The sequence below is a fragment of the Tenrec ecaudatus genome, chromosome 17 (genome assembly GCF_050624435.1).
Source record: "Tenrec ecaudatus isolate mTenEca1 chromosome 17, mTenEca1.hap1, whole genome shotgun sequence".
Classification (NCBI taxonomy): domain Eukaryota; kingdom Metazoa; phylum Chordata; class Mammalia; order Afrosoricida; family Tenrecidae; genus Tenrec; species Tenrec ecaudatus.
In genome coordinates, this window is record NC_134546.1 from 24,437,442 (window position 1) to 24,451,326 (window position 13,885).

Sequence of the window (13,885 nt, forward strand, 5' to 3'; positions counted from 1 at the left end):
TACTGGCATTTTATATATGTGTGTGTGTGTGTGTGTGTGTGTGTGTGTGTGTATATTTATATAGGAGGGTGGGGAAATAGATCTATGTGCCTATATTTATAGGTTTACTACTAAGGCAGCAGATGGACATTGGGCCTCTACTTAAGTACCTCCTCAATGCAAGAACACGTTGTTCTATTAAATTGGCATTCCATGATGCACACCTTCCTGACATGATCGCTGAAGAAAAATGTGTGCATAAGCAAATGTGGTGAAGAAAGCTGATGGTACCCAGCTATCAAAAGATATAGCGTCTGGTGTCTTAAAGGCTTGAAGATAAACAAGCGGCCATCTATCTCAGAAGCAACAAAGCCCACATGGAAGAAGCATACCAGCCTGTGTGACCACAAGCTGTCAAAGGGATCAGGTATCAGGCATCAAAGAGCAAAAATGTCATATCATTGTAAATGACGGTGAGTGCAGAGTGGAGACTCAAAGCCCATCGGTAGGCAACTGGACACCCCCTTACTGATGGGTTGTGGGGAGGTGATGAGCCAGTCAGGGTGCAGGGTAGCAACGATGAAACATAGCTTTCCTCTAGTTCTTAAATGCTTCCTCCCTGTCCCCCCTCCCCCCAACTATCATGATCCCAATTCTACTTTACAAATCTGGTTATACCAGAGGATGTGTACATTGGTACAGATAGCAACTGGAAGCGCAGGGAATCCAGGAGAGGTGACCCCTTCAGGACTAGTGGTGAGAGTGGTGATGCCTGGAAGGTGGAGGGAATGTGGGCTGGAAAGGGGGTACCGATTACAAGAATCTACGTATAGCCTCCTCCCTGGGGATGGACAGCAGAGAAGAGGGTGGGATATGTCAGACAGTGTGACATATGACAAAATAATAATAATTTTTAAATGATGAAGGGTTCACAAGGGGGAGGGAGTGGGGAAGAAAGGGGAAAAATGAGGAGCTGATATTAAGGGCTCAAGTAGAAGGCAAATGTTTTGAGAATGATGATGGCAACAAATGTATACCTGTGCTGGACACAGTGGATGTATGTATGGATTGTTTTAAGAATTGTATGAGCCCCAATAAAATTATTTAAAAAAAACCACATTGGTCTTATATAGCAGATTTACCCAACGCAAGGTGTAGTTTGACCTCTTGACAGCTGCTTCCACGAGCATTGTGGACCCAGGTAAAACACAATCCTGGACAACTTCAGTCTTTCTCTGTTTATCATGATGGTACCGATCAGTCCAGTTGTGAGCATTTGGGTCTTCCTTACATTGAGTCATAATCTACACTGCAGCTTGCTATCCTTGATCTTCATCATCAAGGGCTTCAAGTCCTCCTGACGTTCAGCAAGCAAGGTGTGTCATGTACATACTACCACAGGTTGTTAATAAGTCCTCCAAACCGGACACCACGTTCTTCTTCATACAACCCTGACACACCCCTTTCCTTTATGTAAACCATGCAACACTCCCTTTTTCAGATCACCTCCTATTCCACATACAAGTTCTGCCTGGTTGTAGTGATTGAATTTCCTTGTATGCCAACAGATATTATCCCATCACAGACAGCAGTATTCTTCAAGATAGATCTTGAAATGTCCTTTTGACGGTGAATGCAGCGCTTTCCCTCTTGACTCTTGTCATTCCCAGCATAGTAACCATATGACTGTCTGATTCAAAATGGCTCAAACCAGACCATTTTAGCTCACTAATGCCCAGGAAACTGATCTTGATGTGTTCCATTTCATTTTTGATGACTGCCAATTTTTCTACTTCATTTCATACTTTCAATTCATACTTCACTATTGGAGTTTCAATTATTAAGATATGCAGCTGTGATTCCCCTCAGTTTGACTCATACCCCATCAGCACAGGAAAAGTCATCGTGGGAGACTCTACTTTGAAGAGGCAGCTCTTCTTCGGTCGTACTTAGAATGGCTGCTAACCCGTGGAGCTCATCTTCTGGCAAGATCCCTGACAATGTTCTGCGTCTATTCATTAGGTGTTCAGCATCTGACGTTATTTTCGCCCTCGCCATAAGGTTTTCAGTGCCGATTTTTTCTGAAGTGGGTAGCCTGTACCTTCTTTGTAGTCTGTTCTTAGCCTGGAAGCTCTGCTGAAACCTACTCACCTTGAGAGACCCCGCCAGTGTCGGAAAGATCCGTGACATAGCTTCTAGCATCACAGCAACAACATGCAAGCCACCCAATACAGTAAGCAGACAGATAAGTGCTGGATCCCAATGATAGTCTTCGGTAATTTTTGAGTTCTGTTAGATATTTTTTTTGAATGGACACAATATGGATCTCTTATTTGAAAAGTTTGGCCTTGTAGCTATCTCCACATGTCTTGGCACACACTAGTGTGTATTCCTAGTGCTGTATCTGTTTGTCGAAACATTCCAGTGGGTGTTCTGTAAATTCCAGGAGCCTTGTTTTTTACCAATGCCTCCAGGGCACTGTAGCACCAATGAGTCTCGATCTACCTCTTAAAAAACTGAAATGCTGACCGATTCTTTTGCCACAGTGGCCTATTTCTGCTATCTTTTGATAATGTTGCCTGCATCATTTAATATTCCACCATCGAATATTACAACTTGAAGCTTTTCTTTGTTTCTTGCAGCTTTGGAATGCTGAATGTGTTCTTCCCTTTAAAAATTATCAATAAGTTTAATATTTACAACATAGAACTTACAAGTTTTCATATAAAATTTAGTCTTGTCATCTGCCAGAAGTTACTTCAACAAACCTTATGCTATAATATACATAATGCTTTTCATGCTAAAATATTCACACACAAACCTAAATAACTTACTTAGCCAAATTTATATTTTTAGACTGAGGGATCAAAAAAAGATGTTCTTTTTGATCACTAAACTGAAAATAAATTGACTTAATTTATATCCAGAAAGATTCCATATTAGTATTTGTATTAGTAATTGTACTTTACTTAGAATGCTTTATATTTCAGTTGAGGGCTTTTTATTTGGGTTAAGGAGACACTGTCAGATTGTAAATGTTTTGTTTTTCCCACATAAAGGAAGCTGGGTGGGAGGGTTATGTGATCATTTGATGTTTTCAGACTGAGAGGGCTTTAGGTTCTCTGTCTTACAGGCTTTAAACATATACCTACACGTGTATATAAAATCTGTATCAAAATTAAGCTTAGTCACTGAAAGAAGATTCACTATCTGAACTTCCTTCTGCATGTTTTCCGCCTTCACCATCAGGCACTGGAGCATCTGGTCTCTCAAGGAGCTGTGCGTCTAGTCCTTCCGATGTCACCTTGTTTCTTATTGCCATCCCCGGAACACCCACTTGAACCATTGCGAGATAGCTGGCGTATCTTGGATCCTTGGCTACAGTGAAGATATTTTTTGCTGCTACTTCACCTTCCTGTGGTGCAGAGTCTTGTATATGTTCTGCTGTGCTTGCTCTCTAGTGCCTTCTGATTGTGGTCCATTTGTGGAGATCCTTAGGGGAGATCCTTCAACTGTGACATCATCTAGCCCTGGAATAGACGATAACTTTGCATCTGAATATTGAGAGTTGTTTCAGTTTGTTGGGAGAGAAGAGAAAGGTGTGACAGTTTCTCCTCACCAACCGCAGATAGAGGTTGGGGAACTGTACTGTGTGCTCCACAGATTGGTTTGGAAAGGCCACTGCTCTTTCCCGTGGAATAGCTGGCACCTTGGTCAGGTCTGTACCCGAGCCCACGAGAGGACGCCCGTCCTCGTCCATATCCTCATGGGGCCGGGGGTCGGGGGGGGGGGGGGAGGCCTCTCTCACAAACTCTTCCCAGGTCAGCCCCGCCCCAGCCAGGAAGCTCCCTTTTGGCTTTCTAAGGACAACTCTGCACATTTCTTTCTAGTGTGAATGTTGTCACCGTGAGCCACCCTTTGCAATGTTATGTTCACCTCTCGTACTCACTTCTTCCTCCCATTCACGTGAGCTTGTATACAGTGCAGAGCAAGTCTCAGTCTCTCCTGAATCCACTGGGAAACAAAAAAGAGCTGATACCAAGGGCTCAAGAAGAAAGAAAATACTTTGAAAATGATGATGCCAGCGTATGGACAAGTATGCTCGACACAGTGGATGAATGTATGGATTGTGATGGGAGATGTAAGAGCCCCAATAAAAGTATTTAATTAAAAAAAGAAAAAGACCTTTTGTTTTCTTCAGGTGTGATGTCCCTGCCACCGTCCCCCCCCATCCCACCCCACCCCAGCCCCTCAGGGCTTCCTTCAGTCAGTGCATCCCATTGACTCAGGAAATGGTCTCTACATTCACATGGGATATGCCCAAGGCCAAATTTTGGCTTTTGTGGACTTGTTTCAATTATCTTTTGCTTAAACTTGAACTTGCATCTAAGCACTTAATGGATGATGAGAGCAGCCAGGGGGGATTTCATCACTGGATTCAGTCCTGCTCATCCTGAGAGCCTGTGACTTAAGCTCTGGCCCAGCTGGGCTGCTTTGTTTGTGCCGGCCCCCAGGCTTTTGTGAGCTCTGTGATAAGTTGCTCAGTGGTGTCATCTTTCACGGACACAGTGATTGTACATGAGGTTCCGAGGTTAGGGGAATAGCATTCAGTGTGAGTAGGATGCTCACAGATGGATATTTTTCTGTACCTGGACCAGAAGCTCATTGGAACATGGATCATGCTTGATCATCCTGCTAGGAAATGTACAGCGAGGGAGGTCAGTTTGGGTCTTCTCACAGCTTCAAGAGCAAAGAGGTTATCGATCTTCTCTCACTTGATCTTTATAGACCGCAGTGGTAAATAGTAGTGCAGGGATCCTCCGCAGCAAGAGGCTCTTCTGGACTGAAGGATGGCGACCTGACATCAGGAAGCCTGTTGCAGTCATGTATCGCCACAAACAACACTCACTACATTTGCTCTTGGATTTTGTAATTCAGGTTGGTGGAATCCATGGGAAGTCAGCTTGGACAAGTTTGATGGAAGTGGAGTTTTATTTCCAAGATGGCTCATTCACAAGGCTGGCCAGCTGTGGTAGGCACTGTGTGACCAGTAGCTGGGAATCTCAATTCCCTGTTGTGCGGGGCTTCCCAGGTGGCTGCTTGAGTTTCTTTGGTGGCGGGTCCCTGGGAGAGTGGAAAGGAGTTGGCTGGCTTTCTTAATGCCTGGGCTTGGGGCTGTTTGGGTGGCAATTCTTTTTCATGTCATTTGTCAAAACAGCCAGGCCCGGCTCAGTTTTAAGGAGGAGATTCTGTTTTTTGATGAGAGCAGGAACATGAGCTAATAGTGAGCTGGACCCATCTGGGGCCATCTTTAAAGACTACCTACCAAAAAGAACCAAAGATGCTTCCGCTCCTCCTCATTCTCACTTCACACGGGTGACGAAAAATAAAGGGAAGAAATCTAAGAAGAATATAAAACATGCTGGTACTAGGAATACATGCTCTTAAATTCTTTAAGGGATGGTAGCTTAAGAGTAAATTATACCTGCTACATAGCTGGTTTATTAAATCAACTTCTGAAAGATTCATGGTGTGGATACATGTTTTAATACATTTATTAAAATACTGTCATATGTGTTCTATAAGATATCCTTGTTATTTTATTCAGTTATACTTCTCCAGAATGGATTAGCAGAAAACTTGGCATTTTTACTTTTTAAAAAAACCGAAATCAGTCAAATTATTATTAAAACAAGTTAATTTTTTCATGGTTTATTTTGAACAAGAAAATGAATTATTTGGATTAAATGTTTGAAAACCTCTGACACTATATATGTTGCTTAAAAGAACTTTAAAAATTGCATTTGGGGGGTCAGAAAACAACCCATTTACCATCATTAGCCCTTTCTTAACGAGTTTGGTGTAGTGTTTTAAAACAGAAGGAAGTATTTAAGGTATTTTAACGTCCACAGCTGCAGCAGAAATGAGGTCTTTGATAATTTCTGCTGTTTATCATCAAACACATTTCTATTTGTTGATGACATAATCTCACTTTTGAGATCTCTAGAGATTGCAGATGGGATCTTAGAAATTTATCAGTAAGAATAAACCCAACGAATATGAAACCTAAGATATACATATAGAATATTTGGAAGCGTCAAAATAAAGCAAAAGGTAATTTTTAAGATTCTATATTCACTGTTCTATATTCGGTGAAGAAAACTAGTTTGGAAATACACGTATGGTGCTGAGCATGAGAACAATCTCACAGTATTTTATTTCAATTTAAAGATATTCTCTATCATTTTGTTTTTCTCAGAGCTGTACTCTGAGTGACTGAGGGTGGGAAAGGGGGAAAAAAGTTTAGCTTGGTGTTTGATTCAATGTGAAAGACCGTTTTACGTTAATGTAAAATGCCAATGGGAGGAAGAAATTTCTACCCCACTTATAAATGAGGCCTGCTTGTCAAAGGCTTCCTGGAAGGCTGCTGTGGAGGGGGGGAGGGGGGAGGGGGGGATTAATGTAGCTCAGGGGACAGTCATCGTAATGCACTGGCATCCATCTGAAGCAGGCACTAAGTCCTTTGCAGATGTTGCATTCATCCGTTTCAAACCTCTCTTTGTCATGCCCATTCCGCGGATCAGAAAAAGGAGCTGCAACTAGGCGGTGGAAGCATCGCCAAGGCTCTGCAGTTAACCAGTGAGTGTCTGAGCCTCAGAACCACTGCCCCGCTGCCGCGCTACAAAGGACAATTCTGTTTCCAGCTTTTGTGTGCTTCCCCTTCATTATCAACTGAGTTTCAGCAACTTGATTCTCAAGTTGGAAGTCACTTGTTCCTATAAAGTTTATGTTTTATTGCTCCAATTTTCATAAAAAAGCTTTTCTTGCTCAACATTTTTGCTCGATGAAAATTAGACAGTCCTGCAAACAGATTAAACATGCTGTTAAGAGTGCTAGCATAGCAACAGGCCGTAGCTCACGCTGAACATAAGTTTCACAGGGAAAATAATGCAGATGCCTCTACAGCACTCATGAGGTCTAGTGGATGGTGCTTTTGTGTCACTGTTTAAACTGTAAAAATGACAATCCTGTACCTTTTAGTTATGTTTCAGTTTGTCCTAATGTCAATTAACATTTATGTTTGAAAATTTTTTTAACATTTATGTTGTAAAAGTAGTGATTTTTGCTGTTCTGTGAAAGTAATACAGGCCATCTGATTTTTATTTATTTATTATTTTTAATGGTTAAAGATGTTTTTTCGAGATACAGTGAACATATTACACAATTCACTTTGGAATATTTTCTTCCTTCTTGTACCCATTGCTGTTGACTCCACATGCTTCCCAGCCTCCCCTTCCGTGCCACCAGGTCATTATCAATCCAGGTGTTATCTTCACCGATCCACCCTTCCCGAGTGTCCTGTGCAGAAAAACATGAAGGAGAGACAAAAATCATAAAAGGGCCAGCAACAACGACTAAATAAAGCCGAGAAACGCCTCACTAGAAAAGAAAGCTGAAAACCTTAAACAATCTGAATCAATTCTAAATGTTTCAATCCGGAGATCTGCTGCCCTAACCAAAGCTACTAAAATCTGCAATACAGGCCTGTTGGAAAGTGCAACGAGGCACAGATTAAAATGAACAATCGGTGGGATTCCATCACTTGTAAGTGAAAAGCCAATGTTAGAATTTACATTTATTTTCTTCTACTTATCCATCCATGGAGCAGTTGTTTATTGAGTATTTTCTATAAGCCAGATGTTGCTCTGGCCATCAGGGAAAAAGCATGGAACAAAATGGTTTCCCTTCCTTTGGAAATTAGGTTTCAGTGGCAGACACAGCAGACGCAGAGATACCTAGATAACATATTATCAGTAGTGATAAGTGTTTGGAAGAAAAATGAAAAATAATAAAGAAATAGAGGCAGAGGGACTGCTGTTTTGGAGAGGGTGTGATTTCCTATTGCATGTGTTCAGTCGTGCCCCCCGCCCCCCCCCCAGATAGTTTTGGAATTCTGACTACTGTGCCTGTAGAAGCAGGCCCAGCTAACTGGCAATGGGGCATTCTTGGTTATGTTAGTGAGTACCCCCTAAACCCCGGAATTGCGCTGGGTGGAGTGGAGCAGAGCTTTTGTAGTACTAATTTTCCCTGTTAGGTGAGTGTCTAGCAACTCGCTTTGGTTAGTGCATCTAGTGGCATCACCTGGGAAGGTTCTCTGTGGTCACAGATAATTGTTTCATAAAAGCAGTTTCTCTTCAGCCTCGTTTTCTTGTGATGGCCAATTTAAGGGAATGGCGTGCGGCTGTGAAATGTTGTTTCCTGCTCAGGAAAAATGCCGCGGAAACTTGTGCTGAACACAGCTTACAAGGACAGCTCTATGGGAAAAACTCAGGTGTAAGAGTGGTTTCTTGTTACAAAAGGTGAAATGTTGCTCTATGACAAAGCTTGTTCTAGATGTCTGTCAACTTCCGGAACGGACAAAGATGTCTACTCGTGGTACATTTGGAGTTTGTTCCACCAGGCCAGACTGTTAGTCAAGCTTTCTCTTAAGGGGTCTGGAAAAGTTTGTGTAAGAGTGTGCAACAAAAAGGCCTGCTTTGTGGCAGACGGGGGACTGATTTTGCCACCACAACAATGCACCTGTTCACACAGCCATCTCAATGGGCCAGTTGTTGGCAAAAAAACCCTGCATGCTTCTCTTGTCCCATGTACCTTACTCACCTGACCTCGCTCCGTGCAACTTCTTTTTGTTTCTGTGAATGAAGAGGGACATGAAAGGGTGGCGATTTGATGATGTAGAAGAGGTGAAGAAACAAACTCATCCAAACCGATGAGTTTGAAAAATGTTTCCAAGAATGGAATCGCAGATTTGAAAACTGTGTAGAGTATAAGGGAGAATACTTTGAAGGTGATATTAAAAAACCCCAAACTTTAAATAGATACCTTTGGGAAAAAAAAATCCATTTTGGGTGGGGTAGGGTCCTCGTATTAATGAGGGCATCCAAGTGCAGGGTGTTTATCCAACCCGTTTACTTTTGAGAGATAAAAAGATCAGCATAGACACAGACAAGCGAGCACAACGGGGAAAGTGATGCCACGTGGAGGTCTCTTCGGAAAGCAGGGTGGGCGGGGTAGGGGCGGTGCTAGAGAAGCTGACCCACCATCTCCTCCTGGAGTGCGCACAGAGCTCCTTCTGTTAGAGCCAGGCTCTGCACTTGGACCTCTAGCCAAATTCCCCGAGAACACAGATTTTTATTCTCTGAAGCCTTGGCCAAGTGGTATTTCTGTTTCAGGAGCACTGAGAGACTAAGGCGGAGTGTCCAGGGAGGCTGCGTGAGTGGAGGGAGGGAGCCTGGGCATAGCTGGGAGACAGCTTCATCGGTGGGGGAACAGCCAGTGCAGGGGTCCTGCTGGGGAAGCAGGCTTGGTTGGTCTCAACTGTAAGTCAGCTGTGTGACGGAAGTAGCAGGAGATGAGGTAGGGGCTAAGGGGTAGGGATTTGAAGGTTTGTAGGAATGTGAGGGCTGGGGACTTCTTCCGTTGTCCTCCCTGAGGGCTGGGAGCAGAGGAATGATACTTTGTTTAGGGATTCACCTGGATGCCCTGGTGCGAAGAGCTTGTGGGAGCAGCTAGCCAGGAGAAGGGTTTGGAGGCTGGAGGTGGTGATGCGGTGGTCAGATTTAAGGTGCATCTAAAGGTAGAGTTCATGGGATTAGAGGGATGGATCAGACAGCAGGTCCTGAGAGACACGGAAATGTCCAATATGACCATCTGTGGGAGAATCACCTGGCTGGTGATGCCTTTTAGGGAGGTGAAGATTAGGGAGGAGCAGGTTGTGCAGTGTGGGCTATGCAGACGTGCTGGAGGGGAGACGCCTGTGAGATAGTCACATGAGCGCGAGTGTGTTGATGAGGCAGTTGGGTCTGGACATCTGGACAGAAGAGGACGAAACCAGAGGTCTAAGTTTGGGCAGCTAGGCAGAAATCCACGCTCAGGGTCCGAATGAGATCACCATCTAAAAGGTCCAAGGACCAAGCCCTGGGAACACGCAACATGTTGAGTTTGGGACCAGAAGGAAGATCCAGAGGGTGGCGAAGAAGGCTGGCAGGGGTGACAGCTCATGCGCCAAGTGAAGAGAGCAATGATGGAGAAGCGAGCAACTGTGACCAGCGTGGCTGCTGCCGGCACAGAGGGAGGGGCGGAGAATGCGGGCTGGCTCGGGCAGCCTGGAGCGCATCAGGACACTGCAAGACCAGAGCAGAGTGCGAGCAGGAGAGAGGGGCTTTTGTTACATGCCACTACATGGCCAGCATGACTCCTTGTCAGTAAAAGTCTGTTTTAAATACTCTTTTTAGTAATGTATAAAACCTTCTTTGATTTTCTTTTAATCGAATTCCTGTTATTTTCTGAATAGGACATTTATAATTTTACCTTGACATTACTATTGATTACAATATGGCAACAAGTATATATGTGTGTGTGTATTTATATATATAAATCCTTTTTGGGGGGCTCATACAACTCTTACACAATCCATACATTCATCCATTGTGTCAAACACATTTAAGCATTTGTTGCCATCATCATTCTCAAAACATTTTCTTTCTACTTGAGCCCTTGGTATCAGCTCCTCATTTTTTCCCGCTCCCTCCCCCACCCTTGTCTTACACGGTCTTACACTGTCTGATGTCTCCCTTTACCCACTTTTCTATTGTCCATCCTCCAGGGAGAGGGTTATAGGTAGATCATTGTGATCAGTTCCCCCTTTTCCCCCCATCTTCCCCTTACCCTCTTGGTATCTCTACTCTCATTATTGGTCCTGAATTCCCTGTGTTTCCAGTTCTGATCTGTACCAGCATACATCCTCTGATCTAGCCGGATCTGTAAGGATCATGATAGTGGGGAGGAGGATGCATTAAAGAACTAGAGGAAAGTTGTATGTTTCATCGTTGCTACACTGAACCCTGACTGGCTTGTCTCCTCCCCACGACCCTTCTGTAAGGGGATGTCCAGTTTCCTACAGGTGGGCTTTGGGTCCCCACTCTGCACTCCCTACCTCCCTCCCCATTCACAATGATAGATTTTTTTTTTCTTTGATGCCTGATACCTGATCCTATCTACACTTCGTGATCACATAGGCTGGTGTGCTTCTTCTATGTGGGCTTTGTTGCTTCTCAACTAGATGGCTGCTTGTTTATCTTCAAGCCTTTTAAGACCCCAGGTGCTATATCTTTTTATAGCTGTGCACCATCAGCTTTCTTCACCACATTTATTTATGTACCCGCTTTGTCTTCAGTGATCATATCGGGAAGGTAAGCATCATGGAATGCCAGTTTAATAGAACAAAGTGTTTTTGCATTAAGGGAGTACTTGAGTGGAGGCCCAGTGTCCATCTGCTACCTTAATACTAAACCTATAAATATATGCACATAGAGCTATTTCCTCATCCTCGTATATAAATATATTTACATATGTATATGCCGGTATTTAGACCTCTGTAAATGCCCGTTGCCTCTTAGTTCTTCCCTCTATTTTCTTTTACTTTCCTCTTCTCTGACTATCATGCTTAGCCTTCATTTGGATTTCAGTAATTCCTCTTGGTCACCTTGCCCCTGATCAAGCCCTGCCATGCCTCCTACACCCTCCTTGCCATCGATTTTGGATCACTTGTTCCTATATATTTGAATGTACAACTTATTAGATGCCAAATGACAGACATGTGGGATAAGTGAGCAGATTGCAATGGATGACTTGACATTGTGTGTGAATTGTTTGTTGCATGTAAAACTGATGGTCTGCTCTGTAAACCTTTACCTAATTCACAATGTTAAAAAAAAACGCCATTTTCCCATGAGCTTTCTGAAGGGCCATTGCATATGGAAGAGAGACAAGAGATTTAGTAACAAGTAGGACAACCCCACTCCTCCACTCTCAAGGGAGCATGCATTGGTACAACCATTGTGTAAAGCACCAGGCCATGTTTTAGGATTAAGCCCTAAAAACATCCTTGCATTCTTATCTCTCAGAAAGGCATTTAGCAGTCACTGTTGCTGCCTGTCCTCACAGCCTAACAGTGAGTTTTGCCCGGCAGAGATGATTGTTCAGCGTCTGCAGTTCCAGCCGCACTGCCTATATGGTTAATGTCTCCTGAAAGGGTGAGTGCAAAACTGACGCTCAGTGTTTCATTGAGTGATTGAGTCTCAGGCCAAGGGCACTCAGCTCTGTTGGATTCTGAAGCCCCAAATCAGACCCTGAGACCAGAAGAACTAGATGGTGCCCAGCTATCACTGCCAACTGCCTGTAAAGGATCACATTGTAAGGCCTTGAATAGAGTCGGGGAGAAATGTGGAACAAAACTCAAAACCATAAAAGAGACCAGGTTTCCTCAGTGGAACCTTGGAGAGCAGGCCTTTAGTCCACCTTTGGGTCTGCAAAGGAACTTGCCCCTGTGGCTTAATTTTCAGCCAAACTATAGACAGGTCTATAAAGAAAACTAACAGCCATGAGGTCTGCACATCTTAGAATAATCAACCATTTGAGCTACCCCAGCACTGAGTTCAGAAGTGTTGGGAAAGAAGGTAGAATGGAAACAGGCCACACAGGAAGTGACATAAATTGATGTTCCATTGAAGGGATTGCAATGAATGACATGACACAAAATATTGGTGTTTATTAGGAATGTTACCAGGTTACAGTTCAGGATCAGAAATGCTCAGGACACAGTTCTTTGGCCAAGACAGCCTATTTTTGGCTGTGCCCACAGGCAGGCCTCTCTGTGGCCTTTAGTCCTTCGCCCTGGCCTGCCTTTCTCTGGCAGTGTTACAGAGCATCTTTAGTGCTCCTCATAAATGCCTGCAGGGCATGGCATTGCACCATAACTTAGCCTGAAGGTGCTGGGGGTAACTTTGTCAATCAAATTGGGGGAGCAAGCCCAGCTCCCCCCATTAAGTGCTTGGAGGCCTGCCCTGTCACAAGCAGGCTCCTGGCAGAAATCACTCAGGGTACTCACTGGACCAGCAGGGCCTCCTCTCATCTTGCCTGCTGCTGTCAGTCCTCCACTGCTTCTCTGGTAGCCCAGCTTTCTGTCCCTGCAGAGGAATCTCGGGGTCTACAGCATGCACTCTACTCCTTACTCTGCTTAGGGTGCTGAGAGCCCTGCTTCCTGCAGCCGCTTTGTTTAAACTCTGGAGGATGACACAACTGACTTCTCATTAGATTTCTAGGTTTTTGCACTTACAATTAACCGTGTTAAAAATCACTCCCAACGGAATCAAGGAATCCCTATCAGTAGGCTCCCCCGACCTTCTATTTAGACTCATCAGAAAAAGTTGTTTGGTGGAACCTACAGAAACTACAGCTTCCTCACTCAGTGCCATCAAGTAGTTTGTGACTTACAGGGCCCCTGCGAGACAGATGTGACCTATGCCCCTGCAAGACAGATGCGACTTACAGGGCCCCTGTAAGACAGAGTAGAACTGCCGCTGTGGGTTTTTGAGACCGTAACTCTACAGGAATAGAAAACCTCTTTATCCTTCAGACCAGGCTGGTGATTTTGATCCGCTGACCTTGTGATGAGAAGCCGAACACATAACCACTATGCCACCAGGTCTCCTTAAGATGAGCTAGAAGAACCATATTAAATCGTTTACTGTACTGCAATACTTTCAAGTGTTTTTCATGGAAAGTCTCTTTTTTCCCCCTAGTTTACTTTTTCTATTTTTAATTATATGCTAAATGCTTCTATAGCCTAAACTGTATATATTTTAACTCTATCTTTAGCTCTTTACTTTTTTTCCATTGAGGGTCTGTGAAACTTTTAAAACTTCATAAAGGCTTTATCAAAAGCAGAAAGAAAACCCAGATAAATTGCTGGTTGTTTTTATTATGTGACTTAAGATTCAATTAAGCTCTTCTCTGTGAGTGATTTTGCACGTATTCATGGCATTGCCAGGAGTGTGTTTGGCCC

At 43.7% G+C, this 13,885-nt stretch overlaps 1 protein-coding gene and 1 pseudogene across 7 annotated transcripts in view; one reads left to right on the top strand and one right to left on the bottom strand.

Moving 5' to 3' along the window:
- The window catches only part of LTBP1 (latent transforming growth factor beta binding protein 1), a 436,575-nt gene that overhangs the window by 30,132 nt on the left and 392,558 nt on the right, over window positions 1–13,885 (top strand). The gene's annotated exons all lie outside the window — the stretch shown is intronic.
- On the bottom strand, window positions 3,164–3,739 carry LOC142430733 (WASH complex subunit 3 pseudogene; annotated as a pseudogene).